Below are 14,361 nucleotides of genomic sequence, written 5' to 3'. Positions count from 1 at the left end.
ATAATCCATGCAAAAAGGCCTCCTTCACAGTCATTTCCAAACTTCAGACCAAGAAAAAAAAAGTCATGCTTTTGACCAAATTTTAAAAAGCTTCTTTCACATCTTAACCTAAATAAAACTGTGCAGTCACAAACCTCAGCAAAGAATAATCACGTGCTCCATTCAAAAACTACCTCTTTCGCTCCTTCACTCATCTCTTTCATACCTCAACAAATCAGATGTCATTTTCAAATCAGCCTTTTTACATTATTGAAAGTCTGAAGATAAATCAGGTTCCCAGAACTTTTTGAAATAAATGAACATTTGAAATAGGAAATAAGTGTTCAATTTGAGATGGTTAGGGGCTAGCACAATTTATCTGGATCTTCCAAATATGTCTTTTGGCTATTGCTAATTGGTTATGGGATCATGGGACATCTGCAACCTCCCAACATAAAACCTTTTTTGTTTGATAAATTAATGACCCCCAGGTCATAATTTTAAATATTTGGGGGGTCATTATTGATGCTAATTTAAGTTTTGATGAACAAACATCAAGGGTCATAAGAAAGCATTTTGGCTTCCTGGACTAATGGATTATTTTCTAAGGGCTGATGAGCAGAGATGGTGGGCTTGTATCAAAGAAGGGACAAAGTCTTTTCAGCAGCAGACTTGCTAACCTACTGAAGAGGGCTTTAATCTAGAATCATTGGGGCTGGGTGATCAAAGCCCCATCCCTACCCCTAAAGTATAAGATGAAAGAGATGCTTCAACTGAAAATATGGGTAGATATTTTTATAGGGATTTATGTTTTTGTTTTCAGTTATGTGCATTATGAGTATGTTAAGTGCACTTTTTAATGTTTATGTTTTATTTTGTAAGAAAATACTTATGTGTGAGAGGCATTTTCAAGATGATGTGAAGCATCCCAAGGTTAGTTCTGGTGAGATCAGTGGAAATTTTTCCTTTCAGCTATGCTGCATAGCAAGAGAACTTCTATAATAGTTCTTCAAGTGAGCATTGAGGGAGATACAGAATCCACTCACACAACTATATCACTGATGAAGAGGTGGTTCCGAAACCAAGCTCAATAGAACCGGGAGCTGCAAATTCACTTATGGTAAGATTTTCCAGCACAACATAAGTTTTTCATTTTTGTACTCTTAGTGGGTTGTGTGGTGTTGTAGCACCTTTGAGATTGATCTCCACTCATTCCATTATTATTTACTTTTTATATTATTATTTGAGTGGGTTTACACTCTTAACTATTATTATTATGCTCTCAGGAAGATCCTGTGATAGAAACATGACAGCAGATAAAGGCCAAATGGCCCATCTAGTCTGCCCATCCACAGTAACCATTATCTCTTTCTCTCTCTGAGAGATCCCACGTGCCTATCCCAGGCCTTCTTGAATTCATACACAGTCTCTGTTTCCACCACCTCTTCCGGGAGACTGTTCCACGCATCTACCACCCTTTCTGGAAAAAAGTATTTCCTCAGATTACTCCGAAGCCTATCACCTCTTAGATTCATCCCATGCCTTCTCATTGCAGAGTTTCCTTTCAAATGAAAGAGACTCGACTCATGCACATTTATACTACGTAGGTATTTAAACGACTCTATCATAACTCCCCCTCTCCCGCCTTTCCTCCAAAGTGTACAGATTGAGATCTTTAAGACTATCCCTATAGGACTTATCAAGAAGACCATACACTATTTTAGTAGGCTTCCTCTGGACCGACTCCATCCTTTTTATATCTTTTTGAAGGTGCGGGCTTCAGAATTGTACACAATATTCTAAATAAGGTCTTACCAGAGTCTTACACAGAGGCATCAATACCTCCTTTTTCCTACTGGCCAAACCTCTCCCTATGCAAACTAACATCCTAGTTTTCGCCATCACCTTTTCAACCTGTTTGGCCACCATATACAATCCCACCCAAGTCCCGCTCTTCCGATGCATTTTGGGGATGTCTTAACTGCTTGAGTGTTTAAATAATTTTGCATTTGCTAAGGGTGAGTTCAGTTTAGGGTTCCCTAATTATTTTCCCTAATCAAAAGTTCAATATCTCCATTCTCGCAACAAGTTCACCGTCCTTCTTCAATTCGACCTCTCTGAAGCTTTTGATGTCGTCCATCATGATATTCTAATTTACCAACTCACCGAGATAGGCCTAACCTCCACAGTCCTTGACTGGTTCTCGAAGTTCTTACGCTCCCGCTCCTACATAGTCAACATGAAGGGCACTTCTTCCTCCCCCTGGAACCCGATCTGTGGAGTCCCGCAAGGCTCACCTCTCTCTCCTATCCTCTTCAACATTTAGATGTCCTCCCTTAAACTCCTCCATCTCTCCCCCTTGAAACATTCTACACTTACGCAGATGACATCTTTGTCCTCCTTGAGACCGACCGGAACCTCACCAACCTCTCGGCGAACATTTCCTCATGAATATTGAACCTTCAATCCTGGGCCCACACTGTGCAGATGAAACTGAACAAATCTAAAACAAAACTTCTCTGGCTCGGCCCAAAATTGGACCAACTGCCCACCTCCATCCCACTGTCCTCTGGCCCCACTCTGCATCTTGAATATTCTAGTAAAGTTCTGGGAGTCATCATTGACTCTACACTTTCCTTCAACGACCACCTCAACTCCCTAGTAAAAAAATGTTTCTTCAGCCTTCACATGCTGAGAAAAGTGAGATCCTGTTTCCATCAAAAACACTTTGCCGTCCTTGTCCAATCCACCATCCTTTCCAGACTGGACTAATGCAACTCTATCTACCTTAGCCTAACAAAGAAAAACCTTCAAAGACTCCAGCGGATTCAGAATATCGCTGCTAAGCTTATCTTCGCAAAAAGCAAATTCGACCACGTCTCACCGCTTATATCCAAGCTCCACTGGCTTCCGATTATCTCCAGAGTCCACTTCAAATGTGCCTACCTCACTTTCAAGATCCTACACAGTATCCTCCCTCCCTTCATTCCTCTTTCTTAGAACTCCTCTAACCCCAATTCTGCCAGATCCACCCAAAAACTGAAACTTTCCTTTCCCTCTCTAAAAGGCGTTTCACTTGTAGGAAAACTAGGTTCTTCCCTCCCTTTCAGAATCACTCAGCTCTGGAACAACCTTACCTCCCCTCTTAGGAATCTGAGCTCCCTCCAACTCTTCCGTAAACATCTGAAAACCTGGTTATTCTCAAAAATGTAACTCCTCCCTCTCTGGTTATTCTAGTCCTCTAAATTTTCTCTTCATTTTGCCTCTTCCCTCCACTGGAGTTCCTTTCTACCCTAACTCTTGTTAACCGTGTCGAGCTTTACGAATGTAGAGATGATGCGGTATACAAACCTAAGGTTTAGATTAGATTAGATTATTTGTTTATTTTTAATTAGTTAGGGTCAATAGAACAGCTATGTTGAAAAGATATATATACAGTTGAGTATTTTCTGTAGGAAGATATGCGGCCTCTTTTACAAAGCCGTACGGAAACAACCCCAAAGCTCTTTAATTCTCTGTTGGCTTCGGGCCCGTTAGCACAGCGCAGCCGCGTGGCTTTGTAAAAGAGGCCGATAGGGTTTTGTTTTATTGATTTATTAAAGATAGGTCAGTAGGCATCAATTAAGAACTACAAACAAGCAGATACCCTACTCATTGCAAGACAGAAGAAAAGAGAAAAGGAGTTGCACCTGAAAAAGAAGAAAACATCAACAGAAAGAATCACTCTTAATGGTACCATTTTCACATTGAGCTGATTGCTAAAATGTAAAAGTGTTAACTTATTTGAAATGATCTGTCGTGACTAAAAGTGATAAGTAGTTCTGACAATTTAGGGTTTACTGTAAAGAAACATAGGCAGAATTCACTAAAGTCCCGAAATCTATCCTATTCGTATCCTATCCATTTCCGTGTCATTGTAGCCGATCGATTCAGTACAGCTTGTCCATGCAAATGATCCAATCGTAAACACGCCGCTATTATCGCTGAAACATCGATCAATGCGCGTGCACACTGTATCCTGGTTGGTTTTGAAGCTCATAACGCACGTGCTAGCTATTTAGGAATTCGCTGCGTAGAAATGGGGGCGTGGTTTAATCGCGGACACATGCACGCGACAATCCAGCTGGAAGGAAGGGGGGAGGGATAGCTGACCCATAAAAGTTTTATTTGATTTTGGGGTTTTTTTTTTTGGTTATTTGGAATTGATATTTGAAATGTATAATGCGCAAGGAGAGCACAGGGTTAAACCGCGATTTTCTCGCAATGCGCATTACAAATACGAGATTCACTCCCACGTTCGCTATGCGCATTCCAAAAAAGAAAAAAAATTATTTCTAATGCTTATGTACATGAAGGTTTACATATATTTAAAAGTTTTGATATATTTATGATTTATGAAGGGGGTAGATATATATTTTTGATGGGGTTCTTAACACGCACGCATCAGTTGCTAGGCAGAAATAGCCGGCGAGGATGTAAACAACTGGTCCTCAGCAGTCGTAACTTTTTGGAACGGAAAGGCCAGTCGGTTTGGAGGAAATGGTTTCATGAATTGATGCGTTAAGAAATTTACATGCATTTTTACTCATTTGCATGCACCGATCGCATACGGTGCGGATGAGGTCTGAAGGGCGGTTAGTGAATCGAGCTGGGGTCGGAAATTGAGCGCAAACCGAGTGGTACACGATCAGTTTGCTTAGTGAATCGAGCCCATAGAACACAAGCTAAAAATTGTTATTGTACTATTTCTTACATTTTGTGATTATTTTGATTGCCAATACATTTGAATTTTACATAAGAAAATAAAATATTATACTTAACTATTTTCCTCAAATCCTTATTAGTTTTCCTCCTGCTGGACGAGGTAAGTTTATTTTATTTGTATTCCACCCCCATTTAGGGTTTTACATGGCAACTTTACAACCTTATACTTGCTTTGCGGCCACTAAAAACTGTCCTGGGGATAGGGTACATTTAGAAATGGCCAAGTTCTCTTTTGTGAGGAGAAGATTTGGGTTTACCAGATGTGACACGACAGACACAAAGTATCAGAAGAGCTATAAAATGTTTGTATTCATGCAGACGTTTGAAAATTGAGTGACTAAGTTGGGAGTGGGTGGAAGGGTGGTTTCAGTGATTCTGCAAAACACATGTGGTATAATATTATTAAGTTTGGATTTTATCATGAATGCTCTTTCTACTGATTGATTAAGGCTTCCCTATCATTCCTTTTCCTTATTTTTGATATATATTGTAAACCACTTTCTACTGAACAAGATAAGCAATATAAAAAAAAATATATATATATATATATATATAAACATAAGGGGGTGAAATTGAGGCCATGGGAGGCAGGCTGACTGCCAATATTCAATTCAAGCTGTTTCCAGAGACTAGCATTGAATATCCAATTTATTTTTGGCTGGCTCAAACATAGCCAGCTAAGTCAATTTTCAGTGCTGGCCAGCTAAATGATAGCAGCAAAAGATAGACCTGATTTTTGCATGGCCCTATTTGGCTGCTGGCTGGTCAGTGCTTAAAATGGGTGGCTTTCATGCGATATAGTTGGCTAAGTTTTAGCCGCTAATGCTAACCACTAATATTTAGTGAATATTAATGGTTATTCTAGAGTTACCATATTTTTATTTATTCATTTATTTATAATAATTTTTATTAAATTTTTCGGGTATATAAATTCAAGCAATACAACAACATACCAACAACAACTAACAAGAGAAAGAGCAGGAACAGTCAGGTCATTCGTGTTGTTCCTTCATGAAGACCCACAGAAACCAACCCCCAACCACCACCAGAATCTCCCCCCAAGCATCCCCCCCACACACACACACACAGAGTTATCATATTTAATGATGGACAAATCTGGATGTATGGCCTCACCCCATTCCACCCCAGCCCTGCCTTGTTCTGCCTCCAACCCGTCCTGTTTCGCATCCAGACCCGCCCCATTCCGCCTCCAGCCCCCCCCCCCAAAAAAAAAAAAGCTTCATCTCTTTTTTTTCCCGACCTCTGGGCAGCACCTGGAGGGCCTCCAGCATGTGCGGGTACATTTGGCATCATCTGTGCATGCATGTTGAAGGCCCTCCAGACCCTGCCAGAGCTTGGAGCTTTCTAAAATCTGGACAATCTGGTGGGTTTTCAAATGTCCTCTCTAAAAACAGGACATGTCCGGATTTTCCTGGACATCTGGCAACCCTAGGTTAGTCAGCCAAATGCTATTTAACCGGCCCACAGCCATTCCTGGCCAGCATTGAAGCTCTGAACAAAGAAGCCAGACCATTCTTAAGGTCTTAGACTTTACCAGCAAAGGCTCAAGGTTGGTTAGCGCTCTGGAATGGAGTAGAACTAGTAAGACTTAATTGTTTTGACCAATTTTCATGTGAATAAATGCATTCCAAGCAGTGGTGTAGAGAGGATGGGAGGCACCTGGGGCAGTGGCACTCACCCCTCGCCCTCTTCTTCGGCCCTCCCTAGGCACGCTCACTCCCCTTCCTTTCCCCTGTCCCCTTTTAGCTTCCCCAGCACGAGCAGCATCTCTAATTTGCTGCCTGCGACGGTGTCGGTTCTCCCTCTTACATCACTTCCTACTCACAGGACCTCTTACATCACTTCCTATTCACAGGACCTAGAAGTAACGTCAGAGAGAAGTGCAGAGGCCGGCACGAACAGCAGGTTAGAGCTGCTGCTCGCACCAGCAAAGAGCGTGGGGAGGGAGGAGTGGGGAGCGGAGAAGAGAGGTGCTGGCACCCCCACTAAGACAGCACCTGGGATAGTCCACCTCCCCCCCTTAGTGCGCCACTGATTCCAATAAGTGGCCTTTTTTAAAATTTATTTATATTCTTTTTACAAGTTGATAAAACAACACTTGAAAGGAAATATAACAATTGAAAAAGAAACCAATAATCGAACTATAAATTAATTCCACATTAGTAACTAAACCTAAAGTCCACATATGAGGAGAGAGAATCTGTCACATCCAAGGGAATAGTCTAAACTAATTCAAAATACAGAGTGCAGTTGAAGTCCATTAATTAATGGCCTGATTAGGTGATTCCACGGAGGTCTCTGGAATTCTTTTAGTTGCTTTACTCTCAAGGAAAAAATTCAATTGATCAGGCTCATAAAAAATATATCTGTTACTCTGATATGTAAAGTGGCCTTTTTTTTTTTTTTTTTTTAAAGCCCTAATACCTCATTTATAGGTTAAGCCAGTTTTCCCCATCAGTCCTTGCCACTCAAGTTTTCAGGATATCCACAGTGAATCTGGGCTCCTTCCAACTATTCCGAAAGCATCTGAAAACTAGGCTATTCACAAAAATGTAATGTTCTCTTTCCCCCCTATACTCAACCTCCAACCCCATTATGCTGTTCCTTCCTTATATTAAGCTCTTGTAAACCATGCCGAGCTCTATAATTATGGAGAGTATGCGGTATATAAATTTAAGGTTTAATTTAGTTTGCATATAATGGAGGCAGTGTATGCAAATCAAGTTTATGCATATTCATTGTAGATATCCTGAATGGCAATGAGGAACTCTAGGACTGACTTGGGAAAAATTGGGTTAAGCAATGCTCCTTGCAACAGAGGATGTTCTAATGTTCTTTTAGGACAGTGATGGCTAACCTTTTTGAGCCCGAGTGCCCAAACTGCCGCACAAAACCAAAGAATTTCCTCAAAGTGCCAGCATGTCAATTAAACCTTAATAACAAGATTTTAGTATCTAAAAACTCTTTATAAAGTTGCCTGAACTATGTAACATCATTTTTAAAGGTTGGAATCTTTGTATTGTCAGAGAATCAATTTGATTCACAATCCTTTGGTTTTCATTTCAATTTATTGGCAATTTATAATGTTTTAATGATTTCATTCAATTTAATGAATTTAGGAAGAATTTGATTCAGTTACACAATATATTTTAAATGTATTATTCACATAACATGTCAAATGTATCCTGAGTAAAAAAAAAGATAAACTTCTTAAAACTGTTAACTGTGTCAAGACTCGGTGTGTATTCCCAAAGAGTCTATACATGTTTTTTTGTAAAATTTACAATCAAATTAGAAAATAGTTAAATCATTACATTTCTAATAATATGATGTAAAGAAAACAAAAGAGCTTTCAATTAAACCAACCGTTTTTATTGGAAATTCCAGATTGGAATACAACAGGGCCATGTAAAGTCCCTTTTTTAAATAACATCTTTAAATAATATTTAAATAACTTAGAAAGTGTCTTAACTGCAAACTGAAAACACTGCTTCATGTAAACATATGCATTGGGCATACTCTGAAAAAAATTAATGTGATTTTTGTTGTTGCATGCATGCTGATAACTTGTCAATCCTTGGCTCATAGTGCGTTAATTTCAGAGCAACACATGCAGCACTCATGTCATCCGTTAATCTGTTTCTAGCATCAGATTTTATATGATTCAAAGCCGAAAACAGCTGCTCACAAGCATAGGATGACCCAAACAAAGTAAGAAGAGCAATCCCAAGTGCTTTCATGGACTTAAAATTGTCTGGCAGAGAATTCCACGCTTTTAGGATTTCATTTTCAGAACTGCTAGCAGTGATTTCATTTGTCACCTTTTCACACTCAATACGTTCAAGAGCCGCACGCAGGTCATTGAATTTGCTTTTCCAGATAGAGCTTTCTTGAAATTCCAGTAGCTCCATTTCCAAATTTTGAATATCCAACCACTGTAAGCAGGAAAGATCAAGATCTTCAAATGTGGACTTTTCTGGGGAAGTTATAAATGAAAGGGTTGTCTCCATCTTACGGAACTGAGAAAATCTTTTACTAAAATTCTCCTTTGCTTCGGCTACAATGGTGGAATATGCTTTGTGGATTTCCTGGTGTTTTTTATGACTGTCCACAAATGTTGTAGAATTATCCAAATGTATTTTTAGGTTGGGAAAATATTTTAGCTGTCCACTCTCAAAGTCTTTTCTAAAAACATGCAATTTTCTCTCAAAAGCTTTGATGTCACTAAACATGCTTTCTGCTGTTTTTCCCATGCCTTGTAATTTTTTGTTTAGTACATTAAAGTGGTTAGTAAAATCTGTAAAGAGGTTGGTAAGCCAGGCCATGTTGGTGAGTTGAGGATAGTCTTCCCCCTTTTCGTTCATAAATAGCCTAACTTCTTCCAAGCAGGCCACAAATCTCTCTAACACTCGTCCTCTGCTCAGCTACCGGACATTATTGTACATCAGTAAAGTGTTATATTGTGCCTGAACCTCATCAAGAAGGGCTTGAAATTGTCGAAAATTAAGAGCACACGCCATGATGAAGTTCACCATTTTTGTTACATCTTTGAGGACATCGTCAAGTTTTTTGCTGCTTTCTTTGGCGCAGAGAGCCTCTTGATGTATTATGCAGTGAAATTGAATCAGTGGATGTTTTGCTTCCTTAGCAAAGAAATGAATGAATCCTGATGTTGTCCCCACCATGCTAAGTGCTCCATCGCTAGTAACTGAAACCACTTTTTCTGGACTTATGTCTAGTGATGAAAAAGCCTCCATCACAGCATTGTGGATATCTATCCCTTGTGTTCTTCCAGGCAAAGACAGCAGTTTTTCCAGCTCTTCTCTCATGATGTCACCAGTAGCATAACGCAAAATGAACGCTAGTCTTGCATGGTTAGTAATAGCTGTACTTTCATCCAAGCACATGGAGTAGAAGGGTGCTTTTTGTAAGTCGCAAGTAAGCTGTTGACTAACATCAGCAGCCATTCGCAGAACCCTATCTTTTGCAGTATTTCTGCTTAGCGGCATCTCAGAGATGCGCTGCACAATTTTATCCTTGTTTTGGAAATCACGGAAGAGTGAATTACTCCCAGCCAAAATTTGATAAAATCTTCATCAGAGAGGGGCTTACCATGTTTTGCCATGCACAGTGAAATTTGAAAGCTGGCAACTGTAAGATGATTAGTTTTTGAAAGATAGTTGCTAAAACTAAGAGACTGGGAGTGATATTTCTTTAATTTTCCTACAAGGAACTCTTTTCTTTGAGCTAAACCAAGTTCAGCAACACTGTTATGGTTGGTCTCAAAGTGACGTTTGACACTTGATGTGTGAGACACAACACTTTCATTACACATAATACACAATGCTTTCCCACTGCGTTCAATCACTCCATATGTCTCTGTCCAGGCCTCTTGGAATGGTCTTCCACTATCTGTTTTTGCTTTTTTTGCTGTACTCATTTTCTTTGTTCAAGACTTCAAGTCTACAAAAAGATAAAATTTGTATAATAAAAAAAATCTAATGAAGTGCTGTATACAAATCCGTCCCCATAAAAAAATATGTGATTGGGGAATTTTACTAATTGTAGACATTGTAACCACCACTGTAGCCCAGGACAGGGCTCAATAGCACTCTCAGTGGTTACTACAAAATAGCACACCAGCGTGTGACCCGAAATGGAGTCACCCTGCAGGACTGAACTGTTTTCAACAGGAACCAAAAATCCCAAAACAAAACACAACAATTGAAGTTCATAGAAAATAAATCAATTTTACTCATTCCTTCCTGAAGGTAAGTAGTTCATGATACAGCTGCCAAACTTGTCAGAATGTTCCCAAACAGCAGCAAACAAAATATCAAAATAAGCAAGCCAACAAACAGCATACAATAAAGTCCTTGGCTTGCTTTCAGCAATGATTTAGTCTCAGCTGTGTCTGAGAGTTCAGCTCTCCTCACACCTAGTTCTGACTGCTCCCAGGCAGGCAGTTTCAAAAACACAAAAAAAAACAGTTCATGGCACTTATTCAGTAGCACTAGTGCTCAAAGTTCATTAAAGCCTCTGGCCAGTTCAATTCACTGCCAGGACAGGAGAGTGTCAGGTTTTGCACAATAAAGCCTCTAGACAGGCTTTCAAAAATTCCCTCCCAGGGTGTTAGCAAAACCTCTCCCAACAAATCACCCTCCTAGCTTGCACAACAAAAATAGTCCCCAAACAGTCCAGAGCAAAACTCACAACTCACTGTTCATAGGTGAAAGCCCAGCCCACCTGCATGGCTTCAGAAACATCAGGAACATACTCTGTCAGACTCTCCTCATACTCCATGGGCTGTTCTCCTGGAAATAACAGCTCCTCAGCTTGTCCAGCCTCTAGCAGCTCCATGGGTGAAGGTTGGTTGCTCCTGCTTGGCCCAGGGGACTCCCTAGTGAGAAAAGGTTTAAACCCTCTCCCTAGCTGGCCTGCTTGTCTGTTCTCCACTGCTGGCTTAAGTACTCTGGGGCAACGCCCTACTCTGGGTGACTCAGCAGTGTTCCAGGGGCCTCTTGGGCTCCCCCGGTGGCTGGATGGGTAAATATCACTTAACTCTTCCTCAGTTAATTCGAGCTCCCTCTGGTGGTCAAAGGAGATGTGATCAGACTCAGGAACCTGAGGGACCTTGGAATCTCCCTTCCTGCTTTTCCTTTTCACTTTTTCCCTTGCCTTAACTGGGACCTTGGCAGGGAGAATACCTGGCTGGTCACAACATCCGTTTTGGAGTCACACTACAGCCTCACTGAGTTCCTGTGACAGACTCAGTGTGAAGCTTCTCTTCCTCCCCCCACTTCCCCCTCACACACTGCCTGGCTCATAGGATACTAAGGGAAAGACAGGCAGGCTAAACATCCACTCACAGGACTGCAGCCAGCACAGGAGGATGGGCCGCGACCCACCGGGACAATGCCCGGTCCTCCCAATGGCCAGTCTGGCCCTGTTGCCAGGTGACCTGCAAAGCAGACACCGGCACACTCGCCTCCCGCCGCGCCGCATATCTTAATTGCGGACCTTCCCACGTGCCAGCTGCAAGGCCTTCGCGTGCCACAGCTGGCACGCGTGCCATAGGTTCGCCATCGCTGTTTTAGGATCTGTTTTTCCTCCATTTTCTTTCAGTGTGCCTGTTTTGGATTTTGTGTTTTTAACTTTTTAGTAAGAGCATGTTTAACTTGCCTTTCTGACAAAGCATAAAATAATTCTGAGTCACCATCTAGTGTTAGCTCCATGCAATTGCATTGCAAAATCTGAGTGAGCATATCAAGTAATTAGGAGGGAATTCTATAATAAGCCAACCTAGGTATCATCAGTGTAAGTAAATGCTGGTTAGTCTTTTACATGCATATGTAGAGTTACCATATGGCTCCAGAAAAAGGAGGACGGATTGAGACATCCAGGTTTTACTCCTATTGAAAGCAATGGAAGTAAGGAAGACAGATTGAGACATCTGGGCTTTACTTCCATTGAAAGCAATGAAAATAAATCCCAGATTTCTCAATCCATCCTCCCTTTTCTGGAATCATATGGTAACCCTATGCATATGTTGGCAAGTCATTTAATCCCTCCATTGCCCCAGGTACATTAGGTAGATTTGTGAGCCCACCGGGAGAGATAGGGAATATGCTTGAGTACCTGACTGTAAACCGCTTAGATAACTTTGATAGGTAGTATATAAATACCTAAAAACAGAAATTAATTACAGTAATTCTGTTCTGTAATTACACGCATGTTAATGTTTATTGGTGCTTGATATAGCGCCTTTCAGAAAACAATTAAAAATAAAATAATATCAGAAAGAACTACAAATCAATAGGAAAGAGAGGCAAGGGAAAAGTACTACAGCAACAGAAGAAGGGAAAAAGTTGCAGGTCGTGCAAGCATCACCACTTCCTTGCGTCTGGAAGGCTTGACTAAAAGATAAGACATCAGGGTAGTTCTAAATTGAGGGTAGGAAAGTTCAACCTAAAGAGAAGAAAGAAAGAAATTCCAAAGGGTCTAAATTTTGCATGTGGGTGTTCACATGGATAGAATCTGGGAGGAGCATGGGCAGGACACAAACTTATATGCTTAACTTAGTGCTAGATACACAAAACTCAGTGGTTAAGACCATGTGGGTCGCTGTTGGCCGATTTTTTGGCTGACTCTGGAACAGCGATTGATGTTTCAAAAAGTTTACATGCAAATTATTTGCACAGAGGTACATCTGATAAGTTGCTCTGAGAGCAACTGACACATGCGCAGAATCGGTTTGGGGAAGCCCTAAGAGCTGAGTGGCAGTGGATGCACAATATCTGCCCCATTTTAAAAATGCTGTGCCACCCCCTCCTCCACCAACCCCCCAATAAACCGGAATGGAGACAGGAGGGATGCCCACTCCCTCCTGCACAAACAAAAATTGGCAGGAGGCATGCCCACTCACTCCTGCCATCAGATGCCCCCCACCTGTGCCAGGACCCCACCTAAAATGTCCCCTCCCTTCCTAAAAAAAATCAGGAGAGATGCCCACTCCACCCCTGCCATTGGATGCTCTCCCCACCCCCAAACCTCCCCATACTGAGAGGAAGAGGAAAATCACGGTAAACTCTGGTATAAAGGAAAATACACTTATAAAGTCCTTGTATGATACAGGTGAAGCATAGTAAGTCCTTTGGATAACACTAAAGATGAAGAAACCAGACCTCAAAGAAGAAAAAACCCCTTTTCTCCCTCCTGCTCTAATAAATCAGTATATTAACAATCTAAAAGACATTTTTTACTACATTTGCCAGCTGTCATATACTGATTGGGAAATACCCTGCTGGGCTAAGCGAAACTTATGAGAAGGAACAAGCAAGCAAGACTTAACTCTTTTGCATGGCAACAGGGCTTCACACCTGTCAGGATATTATGAAAAGATGAACACATCTCAAGGTCAAAAATAGAATTCTCGAGAATATCATTTAGTAAGACGTGTCTTGTGATAACGAAGCAGGGGGGGTGAGGCTCGGAATTGCTGATATGGTAAATTAAAGGGACATTTGCGGGAAAAGGATAGGCCTTACAGTAAACTGAACAGACGTATAGCGTGACACAAATGTATAAACCAATAAATGAATTTACAGATGTAATGACGTATAAGAAAAGAACCAATAAAGATGCATCATGTGATTTAGACCAACGTGGGGCTGACCACCAAGAAATGTATAAAAACAGGCCTTTAAGAGGAAGTAAGCAGAACAGACGTCAGCGGATCCTCAGGCCTGAAGATCACATTCTGTTACTCTATATGCTGAATGATTTATTCTTGTAAGCTGTTACTGAATTGCTAATAAATATACTTATTGATTGATACCAGTATATAGAGTGTGAGGTCTCTATCTCGGTGTAGGCTCCGACCTATCCTTAAAAACTGGAGAGATTCCGGAAGACTGGAAAATAGCAAATGTCACGCCCATCTTCAAGAAAGGCTCAAGGGGAGAGAGACCCAGGAAACTACAGGCCGGTGAGCTTGACCTCGGTCCCGGGAAAGATGATGGAAGTGCTGATTAAAGACTGCATCTGGGAACACATTGAAAACACTGGGCAGCTAAAGCCGAGCCAGCATGTCTTGCA

The sequence above is a fragment of the Geotrypetes seraphini genome, chromosome 3, assembly GCF_902459505.1.
Source record: "Geotrypetes seraphini chromosome 3, aGeoSer1.1, whole genome shotgun sequence".
Classification (NCBI taxonomy): Eukaryota; Metazoa; Chordata; class Amphibia; order Gymnophiona; family Dermophiidae; genus Geotrypetes; species Geotrypetes seraphini.
The sequence above is the reverse complement of the archived record's forward strand: the minus strand, read 5'-3'. Positions refer to the sequence as shown.